Raw genomic sequence first — 27501 nt, forward strand, 5'->3', positions numbered from 1 at the left:
TGGAAATGATGATTTCTTGCTTCCAATGGAAAAATAATGTTTTAGAGAGATGCTTGGACGACATGGTAAGGCATTTGCTTTCTTTCCTCATGAAATTGGCTGCATTAGTCCTGAATTGGTTGTGCCTATGATCATCTTCACTATTCCTCATGTGCCATGGAATATACGTCCTATACCTATGCCTAGAGCACACTTGCCAAAGCTGATAGAGTTGCTGAATGAGAAGATTAAGATGGGGATTTTGGAACCCTCTTATGCGCCCTATTCTAACAGGTGGTTTACTGTACCAAAGAAGAATGGAACCTTGAGATTTATTCAGGATATGCAGCCCGTGAATAAAGTGACAATCAGGAATGTGGGAACACGTCCAGTTGTGGATGAGTTTGCTTAGGCTTTTGCAGGACGATCCATCTATTCCCTAGGTGACTTGTATTATGGTTATGACTAGTTTCAGCTTGCCTTGGAAAGCAGGGATATTACCACTATGCGGACACCTATTGGTCTTATGAGGATGTGTACCTTGTCTCAAGGTGCCACCAACTCAGTTGCTCATATGATGAATGCTATGCATAGAGTTCTGCAAGACTATATTCCACAGTATACCATGCCTTTCTTAGATGATGTGCCTATTAAGGGTTGTGCAGAAGAAGAAAAGAATAAGAGTCTTGATTTGCGAGGATGTAGACAGTTTGTGGCTGAACACTTGGTTGCTTATGAGCAAATATTGACACGATTAGAGGAGGTAAATTTGACTCTTTCAGGGCTGAAATGTGTCTTTGGTGTTAATGAAGTCATCATAGTTGGGCATATGGTTGGTTATTATGGCAGAAAGCCTTCACCTGCAAAGGTGGATGCCATAAGCAGGATTGCAGAGTATTGCTTGACTACTTCAGAGGTGCGGAGATTTGTGGGAGCTTGTGTATTTTACATGATTTGGATTCCTCATTTTGCTCACATTGCAGATGTTCTCTATCAGCTGCTTCGAAAGGGGCAGAAATTTCATTGGGATGAGAAGCATTCGAAAGCCATGCGTAAACTCAAGAAGCTGTTACAGTCAGCTCCTACTCTTCGCAAGGCGGATTATCAGTGTGGACGGCCAATCATGTTGATAGTTGATACTAGCCCTATTGGCATAGGATGGGCAGTGGGACAGGATGATGTTGATGGAAACAGATATGCAATCCGATTTGGAGCTAAAGTTCTTAATGAGCGGCAGAGGAGATATCCGCAGATTAAAAGAGAGTTGTGGGGAGTAGTCACTGCACTGAAGTGTGATAAAGGGTATTTTATTGATGCTTCAGTTGTTGTGGAAATAGATTGCTTGCCTTTGCTTGACATGATTACTAGCTGCTCGACTCCAAATATAGCGATGCTTCGGTGGATTGCCTACATCAAATCATTGAATCCAGAATTTCGACACATAGCAGGAAAAGATAATCCAGTTGCTGACATGCTGTCTAGAGTGAGATATGAGGATGAGGAGTCAATGCTTCAGAAGATGATGAGACAGAGTTTGCAGCTTCTGTCCTTGTTCATGATTGTCATGTATCTACTGTTGAAGCCTTTACTGAAGAACTCTATGTTGACGAGTGGCTGCAAATTGGTCAGTATCTGAGTTCATTGACTCGAAGAGCTGATTGGACAGATGATGTATTCAAGAAAATCAGAAGAAAGGCTTATGGGTATTTCTTGAAAGATGGTTTTCTTTGGAAGCACCCAAAGAAGAGAGGCGGCCTACCCTTGAGAGTAGTTTGTGAGGCAGCGATGCAGATACAGATTATGCGAGAGTTTCATGAGAGTTCTTGGGCTGAACATAGAGGTGTGTGGGCTACCTATGAGAAAATCAAAGAAAGATACTGGTGGAAAGGGATGTATAAAGATGTTTCCCACTTTGTGGAGACTTGTAGGGACTGCCAGCTTTACTCTTTAGTGCGGCATCATGATGAGTTGCATCTGACCTATCTGTTATGTATGCATTATAAATGGGTGGTTGACTTGGTTACTTTGCCAGTGGGACTTTGGCAGATGAGATATCTTGTCTTGGCCAGGGAGGATCTTACAGACTATGTTGAAGGCAGATCTTTGCGGATGAAGACCACCACTACAGTATGTAAATTCTTGTTGGAAGAAATATTTTGCAGGTATGGATGTATAGGCAAGATTACATCTGATCGTGGAGAGCTAGATGCAGATGAAGCTAGAGAATTTTTCTCACGGCTTGGGATTAAGTTGGCTCTTACTACTGCCTATAATCTAGAGGGGAATGGCAAGAGTGAAAGAGGACATCCGCCGATAGTTAAGGCATTGGAAAAAGCTTGTAGAGGTCAGATTGGAGATTGGCCGAGTTTACTACCTTTTGCATTGTGGGCAGACCGCTCTACATATAGCGTGACTACTGGATATATGCCTGCAGAGTTGATGTATGGGTAAAAACCTGTCATGCCTACTGAAATCTGTGCTCTTATGTGGAGTGCTCTTCCATGGCATGAGAATTTATCGAGGGAGGAGCTTCTAGCTCTTCGGATTCGTCAACTAGAGAGAAGGGCAGAATATGTGCATCTAGTAGTTGATCGTTTGAAGGCAGCCCGACTCAGAAACAAGGACATGTTTGATTTGAGGCATCGCTTGAGGCCTAGAGCCATAAAAGAAGGAGATTGGGTTCTAGTCTACGACAGTAGCCTAGAGAATTAGCATAATAGCATGGGAAAAATGGTTCAAAGATGGTTTGGACCATATGAGGTGAAACAGGTTTTTGACAATGCTACCTATGAGTTAGCTGAATTGGATGGGACGGTATTGAGGGTGCCCATTGCTGGAAAACGAGTCAAGATTTTCAAGAGAAGAGAAGATGAAGAGTATGCACTTGAAGCATTGGCAGAAGAAGAGCAGTCAGAAGAAATTCTAGCAGAAGAAGCAGAGAATATGGATGATGAAGCTGATGGAGAAACAGGTCTACCGAAAACTGATGAAGGATTGGACCTGTTTGTGGACTTGGATGATCTTGGATAGTTGGCTCATCCAGAGGATGCGCAAGTTTAGAGGGGGTGGATGTCGTGCTGCTGCGCATCCGAGCCGTAAACACCTCCATTTTTGTTGTGCATCTGTGTTATCTTTTTGCGTGTGTTTCATTGTGTTTGATGCTGCATTATTTTTCCTTCCTTTTCAGTACCCGCATCCAATGTACATACTCCACTTGTGTGTTTGTGTTTGTGTGTGTTTCTGTTTGTGTGCATGTTATGTGTGTGTCAGAAAAATATGAAAAACTGATGCCAAAGGACATTATAAAGCTGTTAATTTCAATGATGAACTCTAAGAAAAGTGCAGGATATCGTGGAATCAAAGGGAGCTTTGTAGAAGCCAACATTTAAGCTATAAAGACAAAGGTGTAAATTCAAGAATATCGTGTGCAATGGGAAAAGCTCAAGGAGTGCTGGACAGGTTTCCTTGTTGAGATGTAGTCTCTTGGAATGCACTTATTGCTAGGTATGCACAGCATGGACCAGGTGAAGAAGTGCTAAAGTTCTTTGATAAGATGCAATCTGAGGGTCACTCTCCCAATGCAGTCTCATTTATCTGTGCCTTGAAAGCATGTGCTGACATAGGAGCACTTGCCAAGGGCCAACAAGTTCATGATGAAATTGTCAGACTAGGTTGGTTGCAAAGTGATATTTTGCTTGGGACTGCTGTGGTGGATATGTATGCCAAGTGTGGTGCATTTGGTAAAGCACAGGGAGTGTTGGATGAGCTTCCTGTCCGGAATGCAATAACTTGGAATGCCCTTATCACAGGTTATGCTTTACATGGGTAGATTGGAATTGTGTTGGACAGTTTTGAGCAAATGCAAGATGAGGGTGTGTCCCCAGACCCAAGTTCTTTTGTCTGCATGCTGAATGCGTGCAGTCACTGATGCCTGCTATTTGAGGGGGAAGTGAATGTAAAAACAACACTTGTTAAAGGCTAATATGGGGAGTGAAGGGGCTTTTTCGGGAGGAATGGAGGACTATGTGCATCGAATTGGGAGAATTGGTTGTGCTAGCACAAAAAGGAACAGGACATACATTCTTTACAGCATAAAATGCAAGGCATGTAAGGGAGCTTGTGGGTATTTTGAAGGAAACAAAAGAGCTTCGCATAGATGGCTGGCCTGCTTTATCAATCCATGGTGACAAGAGTCAAGCAGAACGAGATTGGGTTATGTCCGAGTTTAAGAGTGGGAGTAGTCCTATAATGACTGCCACGGATGTTGCAGCTCGTGGTTTGGATGTCAAGGATGTCAAATATGTTATCAACGGGCAGCACCATCATCTCTATGGTCTTCATGAATTTCGCCTTTTATTCTGCTGATCCGGAAAACTTGTGTCCTCATCATCAACAACCTTCACCCTGACCGGAATGTGGAGTGGAGAGGGAGAATCGAATCCATAGTTTGATGCAGTAGTAAACGACATCACGATCTCAACTAATCGTTTGACGTAGGCTTGATTCGGATGCAGGGAGTTTCGGGGGAAGGGGAAGTTCTTGATTGAGGAGGGTACTCGCAGTCTCAGCGAGACAAAGGATTCAAGGAATAGGCCGCAGATGCTGGCGCACATAAGCAAGTCGCTCACCACCACCATCTATGACACTCTCTAGGTGCCCAACACAGGTATATAAACTCAATGATGCTGATTTGAACAAGGTGGCTGATTCTGAAAAGTCAGCATGCATCAAGTGTGGTACTTTCGGTGCTTCAAGTCTGATTGACAGGCAACTTGTCACTGGGAACTTCAAATGAAATCTTCATATCTGGGATTTAGAGAAGCTGAACATGCCTATAATGGTGATATAAAACTGTTTGATTTGAAGATGTGCAAAGTTAGATGTGAAACCAGCATAGATAATGGGGTATGCAGCATCCAGTTTGATTGTAAAGACATAAAAATGAACAAATGTGTTGCAACCACATTGGAATCAAAATTTCATGTGTTTGACCTCTGAATTCAACATCCAGAAAAAGGGATTGCTGCCCACAGAACTTCTTTGTATTGGCATTGTATGGATTTCTAAGAATTGATCATAGGGATTGCTACCCAGCAAAACTCATCAAGCCTATGTGCCAATGGCAAAACTGTTCTCGAACACCTGAATGCAAAGCTGGTTATGAGATACTACAGATTTTTCTAAACATGGATCTCATGTAATTTACTTGAAAACCAATATAGTGAACTTTGGCATCAAAAATTCGATTTCTTCTTGTTAGCCTCTTTCCTTGCTGCAACTTGAACTCCGTGTTCAGCAGCCCGATGGTAAAGGGAATATTCCCTGGAATATTCCCTAGCCAATTAGTGGAGGCTCATATGGTAGGTCGGTCAGGCCAACCTAACAGCCTTCGCGGGCTATAAAAGCTAAACCCCTTCACAGCCATCGATCACTTATCTTTCACCCAGTCAGAGTTGTTGTTCCAGCTAGCCTTAAGCTCTTCACCTATCTTCTGTCTAGATCGCCATCTAAGCTTCATATAGTGGAAGCGCACGGGTGGATAGAGCCATCTTTGTATTAGTTGTTTGGAGCTAAAGAATTTTATGATTCTCCTCTTTTCTGTTGTGTACTCTCTATCTCTTTCTCAGATTCTGTTCGCTGCACCGTGTAATATTTTACATGGTATTAGAGCCCAGGGGGCTCTAGAGATCGGAGAGTGTGTAAGAGGCAAAGGCTTCAACATCAAAGAGAAACTATGTCGACTTCTAGAAGCGGTTCTGGCGCATCAGGAGGCAGTGAAGGAGGTGGTGTTGTTGTACTAGCTATTCAAACACTGAGGATTCATCCACCAACCTTCAGTGAAGGCAAGTTAGATGGTACAAACTACACCTTGTGGAAGTTCAAAATTACAACTATCCTTGATTCTTATGAGCTTCTAGAGACTGTGCTAGGGACTGATGCAGAACCATAGTCTACCCCCGACCCATCAAATCCTAGTGTGATGATTCCTCCGAATGCAGATCTTCTACGAGCTTGAAAACGAAGGAATGCAGATGCATTGTGTGCCTTAGTTACAAGTTGTTCTCATAGTGTTTTGACTTTGATTCAGCATACAACCAAAGCGTCAGAGGCTTGGAATGTACTAAGGAGTCAGTATGAAACACGAAACCAAACAAGGATTCAAAACTTGGAGAATCAACTAGCAGCGGAGAAGTTTGCTGAAGGAGAGACGGTTGAAGCATTCATCACTCGGATTAAGAATTTACGCGACCAGATGGCTAGCACTGGGATACAAAAGACTAGCGAAGAGCTAGCTCGGAGGTGTCTTCAGATTTGTCCACAAAAGTTTGATGGAATAGTAACTGCCCTTAATACTCAGGTGAGACCTCAAGCTTTGACTTTTGAGGAGTTTTGTGCATTATTAATGGAGGAGGAGTTGAGGCTGAAAGCCCGAGAAGGAAGCAACAATGGAGATGCTGCATTCTCTGCCAATGCAAAAGGCAAAGGTGGTTCCTCCACCAAAAATGATGGTGACAAAAAGAGGAAGGGCGGAAAGAGTTTCAAGGAGAGTGCTTCTACTACAAGAAGAAAGGACATGCAATTGCAGATTGTCGTGTCAAGAAAGCAGATGAAAAGAATGGTACCCTTAAAAGTAAAGGGAAAGAGACAACCAATATGACTGAAGCAGAGCTAGAATTATTCATGGTGACCATTGAGGAAGTGTGCTCCTTGGCGCAATAAGAATCTACCACTTACTCATGGGTGTTGGATAGTGGGGCCTCCCGTCACATGACCAACAAGAAAGGTCTATACAGTTCTATGCAGCCTCTACAAGAATCCATCACTGTGACGGTTGGAAATGATGCTAAATGCCCTGCTGCGAGCACAGGTACTATTTCTTTTGTTGCTGCAAATGGTGAAGTCAAAAAGCTTTCAAATGTGTTGTATGTTCCTGAAATTAGGAGAAATCTCTTATCAGTTGTTGCTGCCATAATTGATCTTGGTCATGAAGTGAGGTTCAAGAAGACAGGTGCAGAAATTCTTGATAGTGCTGGCACAATTGTTGGCAAAGGAGAAAGAAGGAACAACCTGTATGAGATAAGTGCTCTTACAGCCACCGCTGGAGTGGGCACAAGTAAGCTTTGGCATGAAAGGTTTGGACACATCGGATTTGCAGTGTTGAAGGAGATGCAAAAGCAAGGTCTGGTTGCTCACCTACCTACAATAACTGAATTGAAGGAACCATGTGAAGCTTGTACGATGGGCAAGCAACAGAGAAAGGCATTTCCACAAGAAAGCAAGAATAGAGCATAGGCTCCTTTAGAGTTGGTGCATGCTGACTTGTGTGGTAAGATGCCTACACAGGCCTTGGGGGGATATTCTTATATTATGTTGATTGTCGATGACTACAGTAGGAAGACGTGGGTGTACTTCCTTCATGATAAGGCTCAACCTTTTGGTAAGTTTAAAGAATGGCTAAAACTTGTTGAGAATGAAACAGGGAAAAGTGTGAAGAAATTTAGAATAGATGGTGGTGGTGCGCTCAACTCAAAGGAGTTTGAAGGCTTCTGCAAGAGCAAAGGGATCAAGCGTCAATTGACGACGCCTCACACACCTCAGCAGAACGATGTTGTGGAACACAGGAATCACACCATTGTGGAGATGGCAAGATGCATGCTAAAGGGCAAGGGATTGCCTAACCATTTTTGGGCTGAAGCTGTTAATACTGCAGTCTACATTCTAAATCGGAGCTATACAAAGGCTCTCAAGGGAAAAACACCTCATGAGGCTTACACTGGTAAGAAACCATCTGTCTCACATTTTAGAATTTTTGGATGTGAATGTTATGCACATGTTCCAAATGAGAAGAGGAACAAGTTAAAACCAAAACGCAGAAAATGTATCTTCTTGGGTTATAGTGATGAGCAGAAGGCTTACAAATTATATGACCAAGAGGCAAAGAAGATCATCGCGAGCCGTGATGTGGTGTTCAAGGAGGAGCCGCATACAGTGGAGGAGGAGAAGGCAAGCTCTTCCACTTTATCATCAAGCGAAGAAGTAGTCCACTATGAACCTATCCCAAGAGTTATCCTATCCTTAAGGAGGAGGAAGCATCATCTTCAGATGATGAGGAAAAAGTTCAGCAACCTGACATCACCCCATCGGAAAAGCCATTTTCGTGCTGGGTGAAGTAGCTCTATGACCATAATAATCCTATGCCTGCATCTGTTGAGGAGAAGGCAGATGGACCAAGGAGGTCTCAGAGAATAGAGGAGCAAAGGAGGGCTTCTGCTCACATAGTCAATATGGCCTTGATGGTTGAGATTATGAGAGAAGGAAAGGAGCCAACTGACTTAGAAGAAGCACTTGCAGATCCATCATGGAAGGATGCTATGCAGGCGGAGTATGACAGCATAATGAAGAATGACACTTGGGAGCTAGTGGATTGACCAGCAAAGCGAAAGGTTATTGGCACCAAGTGGATCTGGAAGGTAAAGTACAAGGCTGATGGTACCTTAGAAAAGTACAAAGCTAGACTGGTTGCCCAAGGATTTTCACAAGTTGAAGGGTTTGATTTTCAAGAGTCATTTGCCCCAACTTCCAAAATGACCACTATTCGCATGGTACTTGTAGTGGCTGCCCCAAGAAGTGGCCAGTGTACCAAATGGATGTTAAGTCAACGCTCTTAAATGGTTACCGCAAGGAGGAGGTGTACGTGGCTCAACCACCAGGGTTTGAGGCCCCCCATTCTGAGAACAAAGTGTGTAAGCTGAAGAAGGCATTATATGGGCTGAAACAAGCCCCACAACATGGTACCAGCGGATAGATAAGTTCTTTTTAAACCTAAACTTCAAAAGATGTGGCTCAGGTGCTAACTTGTATGTTTACAGGGATGGTAAAAAGTCTGTAATGATTATCCTATATGTGGACGACCTTCTTATTACAGATGATTATGAAGATATGATCAACCAAACTCGAAAGGCTTTGAGTTCTGAGTTTGAAATGACAGACTTGGGCTTGCTGCACTATTGTTTGGGGATTGAAGTCTGGCAAGAGCGAAGAAAGATCTTCATCTCTCAGAATAAGTATGCATGGGAGATCTTGAAGGCATTTGGCATGACCGAGTGCAAGGAGATAGCTACACCTATGGAGGTGAATGCAAAGTTATTCGTCGAGGATACATCAGCACTAGCAGACATTGGGAGGTATAGGAGGTTGGTTGGCAGTCTGATCTACTTGTGTAACACCAGACCAGATATCAGTTTTGATGTTGGTGTTTTGAGCAGGTTCTCAAACAAACCTCATGAGAGTCATTGGAAGGCTGGGATGCGGGTGCTCAGATACTTGAAGAAAACTCTTGACTATGGTATCACATACAGTTTCAAAACTTCTCTTGTGGGGAATTGTGACTCAGACTGGGCAGGAGACAGTGATTCCAGGAAGTTAGTTTCTGGTTATTATTTCTCTTTAGGTTCAGGAATTTTCTCTTGGATTAGTAAGAAGCAGCCAACAGTGGCATTGTCTTCTATCGAAGCAGAGTATAAGGTAGCTTGTTTTGCTGCATGTGAAGCAGTATGGTTGAGAAGGATTCTTTGGCATATGGGAGTGCAGGATGAAGAACCAACTGTGCTGAGATGTGACAATCAGAGTTGCATTGCCATTGCCAAAAATCCAGTGTTTCATGCACACACCAAACATATAGAGATCCAGTATCACTATGTGCATGACTTGATGGAGGATGGGATAGTGGAACTGGTCTATTATCCAACAGAGGAGAATGGAGTAGATATCCTCACCAAAGCACTTATGAAGGAACTGCTTCAAGTTCATCTTCTGAGACTCATCATTGGGCCGAGGAGATAGTTCACCTATGGGTGGACATTGAGGGGGGGTGTTAGATATGATCAATGCCCTGTTGAGATTCAGCAATCACACTCACTAAACAGCCACTTTGTATGGAGCTTCAGGGCCAAGGACATGCAGGCTAACTTATCCCATATGCACAATGGTGCCTACTGCAGTTTCCTACTTTCCTATAAAGCATTGTACTTGCTTCCTTTTCTTAATGCAATGATAGTACTCTTTTCTTTTCAGTGATGTGTCAATGTCATTGTCCACATACACAAGATTGTGTTTATGAGTCCAAGTCTCAATCTTGGAACCTAATTCACTTGTGTAACAAACAGTGTCTTTGTCTTCTCCATCATGAGTCCACACTTCTCATTTCATCCTCCATAGCTTCCGATTTTGCCATGCTCTAGATCCCGCATTTCTCACATGGTATCAGAGCCCAATTGGGCATGGCATTGCTTCTCTAGCCTCTCTTGATTCCTCTCAACCTCAGTCTAGCTCAATGTCAGCTCATGACTTCATCTCCCAACTCTACTCTCACTGAAGCTTCCATGGCAGCCATAGCCAGCAGCACCCTGTCAGATTGAGCTGCTTATATCTCACTCCACAGGGTAAAATCTCTTGGAGCTTCCTTCTAGAAAAGTATTCCCCAACTCACAAAGCTTTCCTGTATCACATCAATCCAGGACATTGGACCATCTGGAGCTCAGCATTGTAAAAATCCTCAATCTCTACTCTGTGTCTGCCATAGCTAGACAGGACCTACCTTACTTGGAGCTTCAATAACTCCTCAACCAGGCCATTTCAGCCCACGATTTCTTCTAGGGAGTTGTTCTTCTACTCAAGGCGCTTCATCTTGGCACAAAAATTGACTGCATTACTGCGCCCTGACTCCAGCATTGCGGAAATCGTGGAAATCTTTCCTGAACTGCGCCGAATGTTGCATACAGTCCACGATGTTGGTGATTATCATGGGGTTTTGATAGTCCATGAAGTCAACTTCCTAGGCATATAAAAATTTTTGCAAATGATCCACTGTAGCTCCTGCAATCAGCAAAAAACCAGGCTGCCCCCAGAAACCCTAATGCAAAAGCCATAGCCAAAGCTTCAAAATTCTGACATTTTTCACTATTTCTCTCACTGAAGTTATCAACAGTGATTTTAATCACTGAGCAATACTCTCTGAAGTTCATAAAAGTACTGTCACTCAGATTTGAAGGTATCAGCATCAAATCAAGGAGGGGAAGGACCTGAGAAGATTGAAGAATGACCGAACGATCCCAAGCTCAAACATCAACACTGACATAGTGTATTTTCACACTGTCATTAACTGTGTCTCTTGACACACTGCATTCTGCTATTCTACTGATAAAATCTCAGAATTATGGTATTGATTTGTTGCTGCTCTTGCAACCTCAACATGGGAAAAGATTCTCCAAATGCTCGATTCAAAGGAGTCGGGTTTCACACCTGGCAAACCCGCATCAAGCTCATCTTGATGAAAAAGGGTCTTTGGGCCATCACAAATGGCAAAGAGAAGAAACCTCGGGACGCGGACCTTGCAACTACTTGGCAAAAGAATGATGATAGAGCCCAGGCCATTATCAAACTGGAGCTAGACGACAGTTATATCCATCATGTGGATAACTGTGAGACCTCACAGGATACATGGAAAAGACTTGACACCCTGTTCGGTGCACAATCTAAATCATCAAAGTATGGTCTCGTGATTGAGTTCTTCAAGCTTGAAATGAAGTCCAGCACATCACTTGCCACACATCTTAATTACATGGAAGGACTCCTAACCCAACTTGCAGGAATCAACATTAAAATGGATGAAGATGTTTGCATCGGTGTTCTACTTAAGAACTTGCCTCCTGAATATAATAATGTATCAACAACTTTAATCAACATGCCAAATCCTGAACTTGTTGACATCCAGGCATCACTGTTAGAAGAGGAAAAGAAGCTAAAAACTAAGGAAGAACCAAGTACCTCTAGAGATGAGTATGCATTATATGTTGGCAACAGGTACAAAGGCAAGAAGGATCAGCTCTTCTGTGACTTCTGCAAAAGGACCGGACACACCGAGAAGTTCTGCCACGCAAGAAAGAGATCCCAAAAGGCCTATCTAGTCGCAGTCAAAGAAGAAGAAGAAAATGGAGCAAAGGAAGAAGAAGATGAAGATGAAGACCACCAGGATCGGAAGGACAAGGCTCATCAGTCCTTGTACTCTCATAATTCGCATAGACTATTTTAAAAGCCTTGTACTTCCTTGCCCTAATGCTTCCTGCCATAAGCTTTGTAAACTCCTTATGTAACTTGGCATTACAGTCCCTGTATACTTTGTGAGGCCCCTGTTACAGCCTCTGGATGTCCACCATGTTTATGGTACCCACACTTAGCCTTTTCTGCGACAGCCTCTGGTGTTTTTGCCATGTTTGTGGTATGCCCACACTTTGCAGGTGGTTCTCATTACAGCCTCTACACACTTTGTGCCTTTGTAGTTGTGATTGAGGAGGGGTGTTGAGATTCAGCAATCACACTCACTAAACAGCCACTTTGTATGGAGCTTCAGGGCCAAGGACATGCAGGCTAACTTATCCCATATGCACAATGGTGCCTACTGCAGTTTCCTACTTTCCTATAAAGCATTGTACTTGCTTCCTTTTCTTAATGCAATGATAGTACTCTTTTCTTTTCAGTGAAGTGTCAATGTCATTGTCCACATACACAAGATTGTGTTTATGAGTCCAAGTCTCAATCTTGGAACCTAATTCACTTGTGTAACAAACAGTGTCTTTGTCTTCTCCATCATGAGTCCACACTTCTCATTTCATCCTCCATAGCTTCCGGTTTTGCCATGCTCTAGATCCCGCATTTCTCACATGCCCCACCCTCATTAGGTGCTACCAATGATCCATGGTGCTCAAAGTTGTAAGGCCCCCATTATGAGGAGAAGCCAAATGTGAGCCCGGACATTGGTTGAGTCCTGACTTGTATATCAGATGAGGTCTATGTGACCAGATGGCAAAAAGGTGACTGTTGTGGGTCTAATCTTTGGGTTAGATGGAGTGGTTAAGCTAGTAGCAACTCGAGGCACATTGCATTGAGTTGCGGGGTAAGGGGGTTAAAAGGGGCCCCTATTTTGGGGTTCGGGGGCCGTGGAAGCGGCCCCTGGCTGGGGGGTCCCAGGGGGGCCGCTGGCCCCCTGGCGAGGGTCCGGGGGCGCTGCCCCCGGCCCGATGGTAAAGGGAATATTCCCTGGAATATTCCCTAGCCAACTAGTGGAGGCTCATATGGTAGGTTGGTCAGGCCGACCTAACAGCCTTCGCGGGCTATAAAAGCTAAACCCCTTCACAGCCATCGATCACTTATCTTTCACCCAGTCAGAGTTGTTGTTCCAGCTAGCCTTAAGCTCTTCACCTATCTTCTGTCTAGATCGCCATCTAAGCTTCACACAGTGGAAGCGCACGGGTGGACACAGCCATCTTTGTGTCAGTTGTTTGGAGCTAAAGAATTTACTGATTCTCCTCTTTTCTGTTGTGTACTCTCTATCTCTTTCTCAGATTCTGTTCGCTGTGCCATGTAATATTTTACACTTTTGCCTACTACTCACAGAATGCTGAAGGGAATGATATAGCCAAGGAGCGGTAGTAAAGTTTTTCTCTTGCCAGCCAATTCTAGAAGTAGCCAGAGATTTACTTCTTGTATAAAATTCATGTGTTTGCCCACATTCCACTAAGCATTTCCTAGAAATAGGCGATATTTGTTCCATTTTTTACACATTATTTTTAAATTTAGATTCTTGCTCTTCTAAATACATCTCTAGAAGTGAAATTTCTTCTAGATATCGCCTCTCCCTAAATTGGAATTCTGACTTTTCTTTTCGTAACTATGCAATTTTCTTCATTGCTTCATTCACAGCTGTTACTGCTGCCTCACGTTCTATTTCCAAAGTCTCATTTAAATCTTTGATTATCCTATCACAACTACCATAACATTCATTAAAAGTCTGTGCAAATCTATTTAAAGCTGAAGATGGGTCATCTCTATCATCACGTAATATCGGCTATTGGAAAGGTTTGCAATTATTCCTTTTTCTTCTCTCTCTTTCTTTCTTTTCTAGTTGACGATAGTAAGATCTTTTAGCAACAACTAGAAGTTGTTCGAACCCAAAAGGCATAATATCTACCTCATAAGGAAATGTTGTGACTAAACTCTCCTTAGATTCTTCATGATCATTCTCAATAGTATTGATTTTCCCCATAGTTATTGAAGAGCTTACTGAAACTTCATCTAAGTCTAATGTTCTTGCCTCAATCTCCCCCTCCTCTTCTAAGTCATTAGGGAAAAAGATTTCCAATCTGCTATATGTATAAAATGCATCTCCAAGGTCAATGTCTTCCTCATTTTCACCAAATCCAGGACATGCATTAAAAAATGAATCATTCAAATCATTGAATTCATGGATTACATCCACATGATATTTATCCTCCTTTGTTGAAACCATTAAACAGTCTAGGGTTGTATCTTCGGAGGTAGACAACCAACGAGTAATATCGCTATCAGAATCATTATCTGATGAAAAATTAACAGCATATTCACCAATACCCACTTGTTCTGCTTTGTTAGGCTAATGCACAATATTAACCTCTAATTTTTTTGCTTTCCCTGGTCATTATGTTTTAAATAACCAAGCATAAGGCCCTTTGTTATCGGTCCTCTCTACTTCTGAATCATAGAACTCACTATTGGATTTTTCATCCCTCTCACTAACTACTTCATCTCCTGACTCCCTCAAAAACCCTTTTGTGGTAACTTGAATCTTGACCCTATCATTTCGAGGACCAATAAAAATTGAACCTTTATACCAATCCTGAGTGCACCTTGCTTGGTACATCCAAGGTCGACCCAGCAATACAGAATATGAAGAGATATTTGACAATGAGTGAACTACTAGGTAATTTACATAAAATTCTAATCCAGCCATTACAGATTTCACATTGCGAAGTAACCCTAAAGGAGTCACCTTCCTTTGATCAGCCATACATAAAACTATATGAGTAGGTTCTAGATTCTTCAACCCTAATTCTTGCATCGTTTGGTCTGTCATTAAATTGACTGCTAAACCACCATCCAATTGTACTTCACTCAGCAAATATCCATTGATGGTAGTGTTTATAGATCCACAAATAAATCTACTATTTTTACTTCCTTAGTCTTCCTCCTTTTATATGCATTTGCAATTACTTTAGAAGCATTAGTCTCCATCCTTTTCCTCCTACGTCGAACTAGCTTATGATAAAGTTGCCTTCAACATATAGGCACTACTTCAAGCAGCTGCCTTAGGTTAATTGTTAAGTTTATTTCCTCCAATGCTGCCCAAAGATCATAGGTCTATTTCATTGTTTCGGCTTGCTCCTTACTCCCCTCTTTTGGAGGTATGAGTCATTCAGGAAAAGGAGCTACCCCCAACTGAATCTTAGGATTTACTAAAGGCACGGGAAATAACGGATGGTCTGAAGACTGTTGAGGAGAATCCGATTCAGGTAGCTCTATGTTAGGATCTACGCCCTTAGATTTATCCTTCATGGTTTCTTTTGATTGGGGACTTCCTTCCTCTAGACCATGCTCCTTTTGTTGCTGCTTTCACACTCTAGTAACAACACCAATCATGGGGCCAGCCTTAAAGGTCACCCTACATGGTATGAATTTAGACCTAAACCCAATCTCTTGCCTTATTGTTTCTACTTCAACTAAATTTGCGGATGAGGTCGAGGGCTCATTAGAAATTTGTTTACCCTTATCATTATTTTTATTATCCTCTCGCTTAGGGCAATTCTCTTTATGATGCCCTTCACTGCTAAACCTCCTACAAAGAGGAGTATAGTCCTGATTTTTTCGTGCATTTGGATAGTATGTAGCTATATGACCTTCCTATTGGCATCGATAACAAATTATTGGTCCTCTAGGCCTTTGTTGTCCACTCTGGCCCATTGAATTACAGAAATTACCATTGTTTCTTCTAAAAGGAGAATTTCTTCCTCGATTTTTAGCACTATTATAATTGTTTCGTGGCATTGGAGGTCTGCCTTGGGTAGGCAATCCACGGGGCCTAAATGGTTGATTGGGTGGCCCAATCTCATAAGTAGTATTATTGCGATCCATGTAATTGTAATTTGTTTGCATCATACAATTTTATTGTTGTTGTTGGCCGATCTTGTGCCAACAAATTGTTTTTAAATGGCCTGTTTTTAGACAAAAAGTACAAAATAGAGGATGATCGGGCATTAATCTTGAAGGCGTCGGGCATTCAGTAGCCACATGGCCATAACCATGACACTTGCCACACCAGATATTTGATCTAGGTGGGTTTAAGGTCGAGATACTCGAAGGTTGTTTCGCATTAGAACCTTGTGTTGTTACGGAATAAATTTCTTTCAAGGGTGCTTGTACTGCACCCATGATTTCCTCCTTCAACTTTCCTAAAGATTTTGCAATAATATCTGCTACTTTTTCTTCATCAAGAGGGGATTGAGGTTCAGGCATAGAGGGCATTCCTGTCTGCATCATATAGGCTGGAATTGAAGTGTACGGATTTAAAGGTACACTTGATACATTGGAACTTGCAATTGCCGATGGATTCAAGGGAATGGTCACATAAGACACGTTCTTAGGTAACCCGCCTGAAGTGCTCGGATAGCTTGGATATTCCGTCCGAGGTTCTTTGAATAGATCCCTCTATCGTTGTTGACATAGCTGCACTTCTTCCAACCATCTAGCATGTGTTTTAGCATCTGCTAGTGTGGTTAGCCGTTGTAAACTAACATGCTGATGAACTTCAGGATTAAGCCCATCAATAAACTTACGCTTTTGTGTGGGGTTGTTAGGAGCTGGATTCATCTTTCGAATAATTGTCTCCATATGCTCAATGTAATGTTCAACACTTTCAGCTGCCCCTTGCGATAAATAATCCAATTGAAGAGCTAATCGATCTTGGAAACCCTGCCGTCATAATTTTTCTAAGAACGCTAGCTTGACAAGGCAACATAGCTCCCTTTATTTTGAGCATCGAGGTTACCGTACCATCTAGCTGCTTAATCTTTTAGCGTTGCTGGAAATATATGCAACTTTTGATCATCATCCACTATCTCATTCGCTACGCAAGTCACCTTGAACCTTTGCATGTGAGCATCAGGATCTTCATCCCACAGTCCCCCAAACTGAGTAAAATCAGCTAATCTTACAGGACTACGAGCCATTGTCTCTTTAAATAACGACCCTAGCCTGAAATCTTGAATAGAGTCAACCCATGCAATTTCCTTAAACTCCTTGAATAGGGATCTCAACCCTAGATCATGTATGTCTTGAAATGAATCTCCTTGGCAAGGAGTCCTAAATAAGAACCGTAATCCAAAATCTACTACTCGCTCTAGCCACGAAACCTCCACTGGCTCTCTAAATAATTGGCAAAATCCAAAATCTGACTCTAAGTCCCAATCAATGGATGGTTCGTTACTTCCTACTGTGGCATTAGCTTCACTTTTTATACTTTCGCTACTTTGTGTACTTCTCTCTCTAGTGGGACTACTAGTACCCCAAAATTGCCTGGTCCCATTGATAGGAATCTTCTTCACTTGCTTGTGATGGGGTTCTATCAAACGGTATGTTAGGACCTAGCAGCTCCACGTTTGAGCTTGACGCAATGTCTATTCCCAAATTCAGCAAAGCATTCACCTTTTCTAACCTCTCTAGTAGCCAAGCCTCTTGTTGAGTGGCTCGTTCCCTCACACGTTGGTCTCGAGCTTCCGCTTGTTGTCTCTGCCTCTCTTCAGAACTCATCCACCACTAATTTATTACCCACTAATGTCATTCTCCTCAAATTTCTTGTGACTCATACATTTTCCCCCTAAAGCTACAAAGTTAGGATTTTTTGTGGTTGCGTATGTGCTCATACAATAGTTTCTCCTTTTGCTCAGGAATTAACCTAAAATTTCAGCTACCTCTCCCCCGTCTTTTGTGTCAAGAGAAAATTTTATACCTCTAGATACACGTATCCAAAGCAATACATCACTCCACTTAGTCCTTCTAAACGTTCGATAAGCTGTGTGATAATACCAATCATAGTGGTATGACATAGTGATCGTATTTATTTCAATTTCATCTATCAGCCCAAAATGTGCCGCTAAGAGAACAATGGTTTTTGCACATTCATTATACCCCAACTCCAAGAGGATAACTGTTCAACATCTAACGTTAACTGCAGACCAAAATATGTACCACTCTCTACTAATTCTGTGTCTTGTGCTTAAGATTCGAGTATACTAGGGAGATTCACCAGCCATTCAAGTGCACTTGGCTCCTGCCAAACGCACCAAAAAATGACCGGCCAATGACCAAGCCACTTTTAACCGAGTTGTCAAGCCAACTCCTAAGAGTTGTTACACTAGATAGGTGATTTTTACTACTAACTGCAATAACTTTGCCTAACCTTCCAAATATTTATGATAACCCTTCACTATAAGTAGTCCAACATGTACTCTCTTAAACAAGTTACTTAATTATTCTATTTTCCCAGGAAATTTTATATTTGACTTTAGAAATATTGTTTCACAACATAGATTCAATAGAGTCTATAATTATATCTCCGTTTCAGTTCCTTCTTAAATGTTTCCTTCTCCACATTTTATAAAATTATTTCCTTATATTTTTTTAATTAGCAAACATTCAAAAAAAAATCTAACTAAACATCAATCATGACAAAAACAAGTTCTTTCCACACTTTTATATGTCCACATATACAGCTCATTTTAAAACCCCAATGTATCCCCTCAGTTATCAATTATCCTAATAGCCCTCCACTCTTAACTCTTTTGATCGCTCAAATAACATTTATAGAAAAATAAAACATAGAATTTCAACTTAGATACTGAAGCTTCCCCTCATGCCATCAAATAATTGTTTTGTTAATTTAGGACTATAGTTTTTCCTTGACATAAGCGATTATTATAAAAGACTATTACATTTCTTATTTTTACCCCCCTTATGTTATTAAGCAGCACATCACATATCTTTTAATTTCCGAAAAATAAAAACATCATGTTTTTCAATGTAAACATCTTTTAAAGACAATATAATTAAATTGTTTTCCTTTTCCCTTAAATTTACAAAAAATCCATTGACACATCAGAAAGTATCTTTTCAGTTCTCCATGAATAGCATAATTTTTTATTGATAGAAAAATCCATTTTTTATATAGAAACTATTACTCTTCTCTTTAAAATAACTATTTTTGAATCTTTAAATATATTGAATAGTCTTTAAACATTATGAAAAAAGTTAAATAAATTTCAAAAATTACTCTCTTTATGGAAAAAATATCATAACCTATAAATTTTCAATCAGCAATTTTATTTTTTAAAAAATTGTAACATTTTTAAACCCTTTTCAAGCATTTTCGACTATTTTCTATTTTTGGAAAATAGAAACACGTCTACATAAATACAAATAACCATTCAACATATGAAAACACGTTTCAAAACATTTTCTAAAAATAATAAACATAAGATTTACTCATGCTATAACCTCTATTTTTGTTAAACGGTTTAGGCGCATACTTGTAAAATCCACGGGTTGTCGTCGCGTATTTGGAAGCCTCCGTCTGGCTACTATCCAGTCGTTGCCTTTTATACAATAACCATCACACTCTCTTGGAATTCCAATGCATTCAAGTGATAAGCAATGGCGTACATGATTTTAAAAATCATTCTCATAAAGTGTAGCTCATCATTAACTTGGAACTTTGCGAGTTCATAGTCGCTGTCTCCAAGAGGTTGTCTTCGCAGTCCAAAAAGGGATATCAGCTTACCAAACATCCCACTGCATTAGCTTGAATTACCATTGTTCATGTTAGATTGGTCTTACTCCCCCGCATATGGATTGGCATTATATTATAGTTCTTTTAATTAAGCCTTTTAATCAAAGGTGTAGTAGAAGAGGTAATAAACTATTATCTTCTTATCTTTCAAGAATGATGAAAATCGATGGAGTTTGTTGTCGCCTTGATCCAGGAATGATGATCTACGCGAGTCCATTGCAGGCGATGATCACAAGAATGACAAGCACTGATCGATTGAGGTCAAGCGATGATCTCTCTCCACTCCACGGCAACATGGTGCCCCCCTTGAGGTGTCAACTTGTCGCCTTCTCTCTCTCTCCCTTCAAGTCAGTCTTCATGAGCACAACAATGGTGCACCTCCTCTCCATGGCCATTCCCCTCCAAAACTACCGACCACTGATTCTGAAAGGCTCTCTCTCTCTCTCTCTCCCTTCAATCCTCCCCCATTGTCATGCTCCTCTCCTCTTCCATGCAATCGGTATGCTCCAAGATCATGCCTCCTCTCTTATCACGATGATTTTTTTTTTCTACAACTACCAAGCTCCCCAAAATTAGACACCACCACCTTTGCAATTCCATCTCGTGAGAGTGCTTCAAATTTTGACGAGACCACTGATATGATTTTCCTTGGACTCCTATTTATAATAAATTTGACATCATTTGCATTGAGTTCCAATGTGATAACGGATTTTGTGACATCTTTCAATGGTAGAAGTAAACGTGTAAAAGCACCTTCATCCTTGAAACCAAACTCTACACCATATTGTGTCATTGGGTAATGAGGTTTTAGTCCCTTTAACACTCTTTCATAATCCTCCTCTATATAGTCTTGAATTTGAAATCTTAAACATTTGTTGAAGGCTTATGTACATCGATTTAATTGAACACAAAATGCATAGTACAATGTTCCAATGTGATCACACAATTGCCCATTGAAGGAATATTTTAGCTTATCAATCAAAAGCCATTCTGATTCATTCAAAAGTCGTCTCATGTAATTAACTAGTTTTGACAGGTACACACTTGGAAAACTAGAAATTGTGTATAGAACACAAGATCTCCATGTAGCCTCGCAATTACTATTCTGTCTTCAGTTGTAGCAATAACATCTGATGGTTTTTGAAACCAATATGTGCATCTCCAAATTCAATTATCCAAGAACACCTGTCAATAAACTGCTTCAAATCTGCCATAGAACTCACAGCTGGAACTATGCCTTGTGATAAGTCACCCATGTCTACCCACCTTCCGTCGACTTTCACATCGGGTTCACCAATGTTGGAGGGGTTTGTGTCGAAAGGTCGAATCCACTGGGGATCAGAAGTAGAAGGAAGTAGAGATAGGAGATGGAAGAGAAGATAGAGAATACCCAAGTGGTAAACACAACAAGAACAAATCACAATGAATTGAAACAATATGTATTGAAAGAACCTGGAATCTTTTCTTTACTCACAAGCAATCTCCAGGCATTAGTTCTCCTGGAGCTCTTTCGTAGACCAAAAACGTGGATCAGAAAAATTAGCTCTTTCTTCGCTGTCTGGAACCCAAATCTGATGACTCCATTGGCTTCGAAAGGGGTGTAAAACCCTAGGACGCCTGGTCACGGATCTCCCAGATCACTTCTTCTTCTTCTTTCAGTTCAATCTACCGTTTTCAGTCTGTTTACAGCGATCGCGATGAGCGCGATTTTGTCAATCTATGCTTCTTGTGAAAATCCCCTAACTAGCTGAAAAAGCCACTAGCTTTTTGCATGTCATCTTAATTTAGAAGCTTTTTCTAACTTTTTCAGATTTTTACAATAAATAATATAAAAAATAGACTAAAATTATCCAAAAAGCTAGTATTTTCAAATAATTCATACAACTCGCTGACAACACCTAAAAACATGTCACATATTGCAAAAATTTTCAACAACATTGTATACATCTGATACATTACTACCATCTTTTTACATTAATTTCATGTAGATGCGGTGTTTGTAGTAGTTGTCTTTGGAGGCCATGTCCTTGAAATCTAGCTAGGAGTTGTGGTACAAGGAAGTTCTTGTACGAGAGGAAGGTGAAGTTTTAGACAAAATCTGATAGGTTTACTTGGTGAATCTCAGCTATGACTGTTTAAAATTTTCCTGTAGGGATTATTATCACTTAGAGGAGATAAGACCTTTTTATAAATTAGGAGTTTTCGGGGGAATTTTAGACTTGGCAAGGTCTTGACAGGTTGATAGGATATCTTAGTATTAATTTAAGGATTGGACACATGTAGGTAGCTGTATGAGCAACAGAAGCAGATAGAAGAGCAAGGACAAAACATGTTGGAAGAGGTGAAAACTAAAAAAGAGGATTTGATCAGGGATTATTTTCAGTGGATGACACAAGAATTGGGTTTCTTTGATGGGTCATATGCAGCAACATATCTCAACTATTTTGACATAGCGATGCAAAGGTGCGATGTGCATGAGGTACAAAGGGTTGTCTATTTTCTCCAACTGGTGCAGCAAAATCTTAAGGACTGAATTGAGGATATACAGCGAAGGCATGGTGCAACTTGGAAAGGGTTCAAGGATGCCTTGAAAGAAGAATTCCCTGAGTTTGACAGTGTTGATACACATGTGCATGATAGCAGTGATGGAGATGTCTTGCCTACTACAGTTTCTATTGATGTAGATGATACTGGGAGTTTATCCAGTGATACTTCTTTACAGGTGAATGACAATGTGCATGAGGAACATTCCTTAAGGCTCTGGTTGATGAACGTTTGCAAGAAGATGTTACCCTATGGAAGGCTTCTGATGAAGCTATAGTCAAGGTTGTCTATTCAAAGTTGGTGGTTGAATTGTTTGCTCCAGAAGTGAAAGTGAATGCAGCTTGTGATTCTATGACAGGTTTACAAGAGACTACTGAAGATATAGATATCCATAAGGAAGAGATAGAAGTGTTAGACCAAAGGACTATGCAAGAAACATCAAACTCTGTGGCTATTTGTTTGCATGCAGATGACAAAGAGCATGTTGGCAACATTGAGGTATTTTATGAAGAGGCAAAGGGATTCATGTGTGGTTCATGTGAGACTCACTTGATTTCTAATGCAGGTGATGACTTTGATACTATTGCTATGGATGAGGCTTGTGCTCAAGAGGTTCCACAATATTTGGAGTAGGGTAGTCAACAAGATGAGAAGGATGCACTAGATGATTGGACAAATGCATTGGAGGATGCCATGGTAAGGGATGATGAGGACACACAAGAAATTATGAATACTTTTCTTGATGTGCAAGAGGCAGAATCATTATTTGCTATTGAGCAATCAGTTCTTGATGCTTTATGTGTTACAGGTAACACATGAAAAGATGCTTTGGAAAAGGAAGTATCAAAACCAGGGGATGCCGAGGAGAGTGTGCTTCAAGGAACCATGCCTATGGCTCTTACGCAGTCAAAAGACCTTGCTAATGAATGTAGGATGCCATTTGATGCTTTGCCAGGAACTACAGTGGATACCTTATTTCTGGATGCTCATGATGCTATGGATGGCTTGGATATGGATGATGTTTTGAAGATCTTGGATGTGAAAAATCAAGTAAAGTATCAACATGGGTTGCTTCCAAAGCAATGGATTCAGAAGGAGAAAGGGTGTTGTTATGTCTAAGAAGATGGGCACATTGTGAGTATGTTTATGGTATCTAGAGGGTCTTCAAAAGTGAAGCTATGTGGCTTGAATACGTTGATAAAACCTTATGATCCAGCAGGGGTGAGTTTGGATGGTGAGATTTTCCTTTGTTGGATGGAAGAGCATTGGATTTTTTATCCTGGAGATGCTTTGTCTATGCAGTAGTTACTTTGGAAGACAATGTTGTGGCCCTTCCATCTAGGAGAACTATTTTGTGGCGCATACCAGAGGATGCGCAGGGTTAGAGGGGATGGATGTCGTGATGTTATGAGGACATAGTGTGAAAATGTATGGAATGCATCATCATGTGACTTCTCTATTGATCTAGAGAGTCAATGTGATCTGAGCTATTAGTACTAGTGTGAGTTGCATGAAATATCTGAAAATACTAGATTTTTGGATAATTTTAGTCTATTTTTGATATTATTTATTGTAAAAATCTGAAAAAGTTAGAAAAAGCTTCTAGATTAGGATGACATGCAAAAAGCTAGTGGCTTTTTCAGCCAGTTAGGGGATTTTCACAAGAAGGATAGATTGACAAAATCGCGCGCATCGCGATCACTGTAAATAGGCTAAAAATGGTAGATTGAACTGAAAGAAGAAGAAGAAGTGATCTGGGAGATTCGTGACCAGGTGTCCTAGGGTTTTACCCCCCTTTCGGAGCCAAGGGAGCCATCAAATTTGGGTTCCGGGCAGCAAAGAAAGAGCTGATTTTTCTGATCCACGTTTTTGGTCTACGAAGGAGCTCCAGGAGAACTAATGCCTGGAGATTGCTTCCGAGTAGAGCAAAGATTCTAGGTTCTTTCAATACATATTGTTTCAATTCATTGTGATTTGTTTTTATTCTGTTTACCACTTGGGTATTCAGTATCTTCTCTTCCATCTCCTATCTCTACTTCTGATCCCCGGTGGATTCGACCTTTCGACAAAAACCCCTCCGACACCGGTCCCTCACCCTCACGCACTCACTCCCTTACACTCTCATGCTCCCTCTCTCAAGCACAAGCTCAAGCAAGCAAGAAGAAGGAGAAGAAGAAGAAGAAGAAGAAGAAGAGGAGATCCACTTTTGGCGCCACACAAGAATGAGCTTCTCATTCACTTTTCAACTTTATATTCAAAACCCTAAATACCTTTTGGGTAGTCATCTCCTTATCCCCTTTTTTACATGGCTAGCCGTGGCCTAGGCCCTTTTTCCCATTGTCTTTCTATCTTCCTAGCTTCCTTTCCACCGTCCATCTACATTTACAAATTGCATGGGTGAGAGCTCGGTGCTCCTTAAATTAAATCATGATGTGCTTGCACTCTTTTACAAAAGTATTGACTTGCACTTTTCCTTGTACGCCTTTCTCCCTTATTTAGGACTTTTCTCCTTGTGCATCTTTGTCTTTCGTTTCACTTTGCCTTGGCCTTTGTCTTTTGCTTTAGCTTTTTGAGATTTTCCACCTTGTTCATCTTCTAGTTAACAGGGACCTTTCCAGGTATGTGCAATTAGTAGAACGGGCAATGTCGAGTTGGAGACGCTCGAAGGGGAAGGAATAGGATTCTTTAGTTGCAGTCGCATGAAAAAGTACTATCCTCCTTCCCATCCGTTGCAGGAGCTACCTATGCTTGAAGCACCTGTCAACGTCTGCGTGGCCACAATTACTGAACTAATGAATCAAGATGAGAAGCAGTAGCACCCGCCTACCTATGAATCATGGTCACTATAGAATGGACATATTCTTTTGATGCCTTGATCGACGAAGGTTTCGACTGTAATATCTTGATGCATGACCATTGGACACGCATCGGTCATCCTAAATTACAGCCCATAAATGCTAAACTTAGCCCATTTGGGGGCAACACTTACCCACTCTTAGGAAAATGCAAAGTGGCTGTCTCCATCGAGTCTGAAAGTATCCCAGTCTTCTTTTATGTGTTACCAAACACTAAAGGGGCTAGTAACAAGTCACTACTAGGTCACACTTTTAAAAAGTAGACGAACTGCAATGTGAACTACAAACTAGATCACATACATCTTGCTGTCAGCAATGTGCGCATAGTGACTACTTTCGGCAAGGGTTATCTTATGCCTCCTACAACTATAGAGCCATTGATAGAGACCCCCACGGCCATGCCCATGACCAAGCCTAAGGAGAAGGGTAGGGATATCTCACCCCACACTCAAACTGCTAGAATCAAGACCACCCAGGCCATTCACAAGGCCAAAGAGTCCATGCTCATATGGGCGCCAAAACGACGAGGGCCACCTCCTTGTAAGCCGTAAAAACGTGCTTCTAAATGCAAAAACTATCAATCGCAGCCTAAGAGGCAACTCAAATGCTATCGACATAGGCGCACTACCACGCCACAATGGATCCCTAAAGATTGCTTGTGAGCACAAGGATACTATGAGGGCAATCCTTGGATATGGGTGCCTAAGTGTGGACATTCAAGAGGCTCAACTCTGAGAAACCCCACTCCATCTAGAGAAGCTAGCACATATAAAGCACAAATTACAAAGAAAGCTGAACCAGCCCCAATGGTGATTCATAACTCCCAACACACTTATCGTCCCAAGCTGGATGCCCTAGCATCATCCAGGTCAGAGGAGTTGCGCACCCCCATGCCAACTCGAATAGAATGCAGCACGCCTCCTATGCCACTGGAGCCCACTGCAGCATCTCAAAGTGCTCCAGAGTGCAAAGTCCCATCTATGACACTTGCAATGGAGTCACCACTGTCTAGCCCAATTGCACCATCACCACCAGCAGGTCTTAAGAAATCAATGTCACTATGTCATTTCTTGAGCACAAGGACATCTTCACCACATTCGCTAGGAGCTATGACAGGCTTGACCTAGGACTTCTTGACGAACCCCTTACTTCTGATGTTCATGTGTTGCCATGCATATGGGAAGATTACGAGTTTATGACCACGACCTCTTACCACAAACTTGCTCGCTCTACACTTGAGCAAGAATTGGAGGAGCTCACGCAGCTTGCCAACTCTGCTTCTTCGTTCTTACAACTGTGGTATGCCTTACAACTCCAATGGGAGAAAAAAGGTTGTCGTATCATGACCAATGCTGAGCAGAGGAGGGAAATCAAAATAATTGAACATGACCCTACTTATGTGGCACCTCTTTCATTTAGGGTTTTGGCCATTACACGCAACATATACTTAGATGACCAGGTGTTGCCCCACCCTTACATTGACTAGTTCCTCACGGAAGAGGAGTTGCACGTTGCTAGTCGCCTCAACTCCGAGGACATCTTTCATGATGTCTTGACCTATATCACTCAAGCTTCCATACGACCATGCAAATTTGATCGTCATGCCCAACTTGAATATAACCCTAACCTTTATACTTGGCTGTTGGCCAAGTAACTCGCCCCACATAGCCCATGTGAGCCTTCCTCCTCCCCTTGCTAATCCTAGGAAGGATTCTCTTAACACTTGAGGAAAGGGGGGGGAGCAAATGAGAGCCAAGTGATGAGCCAAGTGATGTAGCAAGATATATAAAGGATGGAAAAGATCAACTCAATTCAAATAGGAAAGAAGGAAATGAGAAAATAGATGTTGGTTGTGAGTTATTTGCAAGTTTCATTCCTCTAAATCAGCACGAAAAATTGTCACGTGCATTCTTTCTTGGGTTTTTGTTAGTGATGAGTCAAGTTATAACGCTAATGTTGACTTGGTGTGATGACAGGCACCTACCATGGCAAGACAAAGTAAACTCCCATTCACTAAAGCGGAGCTGACAAAGTATGGAATCAGCATCGAGACGCATGGATTTAGCCAATTCACATTCAAGCATACCATGAATTTAGATGAAGCCATCCTGGAAGAGTCGGCCGTGAGGGAGTTGGTGGACAAATGTAACCTCCAAAAGTATGTGGAGAAGGTCAGACAAGCTGTAGACTATAGCACGTGCGCGAACTTCTTAAGGAGCTTTGATGAAGGAAGGAGCTGTGGCACGGTCACAGTAAGGGCGGGTGACCAGGAAAGAAGGGTGCAAGTGCCCCTTAATATAGACATTGTCGAGAAAGCCCTGGGGCTTGTGCCCAAGAAAGAGAGATGCCCAAAAAGAGATGTGTATGCCATGATGGGAGTTAGAAAAGAGGACGTGCACACGGTAGATGGAA

The sequence above is a fragment of the Lygodium microphyllum genome, chromosome 20, assembly GCF_053477565.2.
Source record: "Lygodium microphyllum isolate KBCC chromosome 20, Lygodium_microphyllum_v1.1.10, whole genome shotgun sequence".
Taxonomy (NCBI): Eukaryota; Viridiplantae; Streptophyta; class Polypodiopsida; order Schizaeales; family Lygodiaceae; genus Lygodium; species Lygodium microphyllum.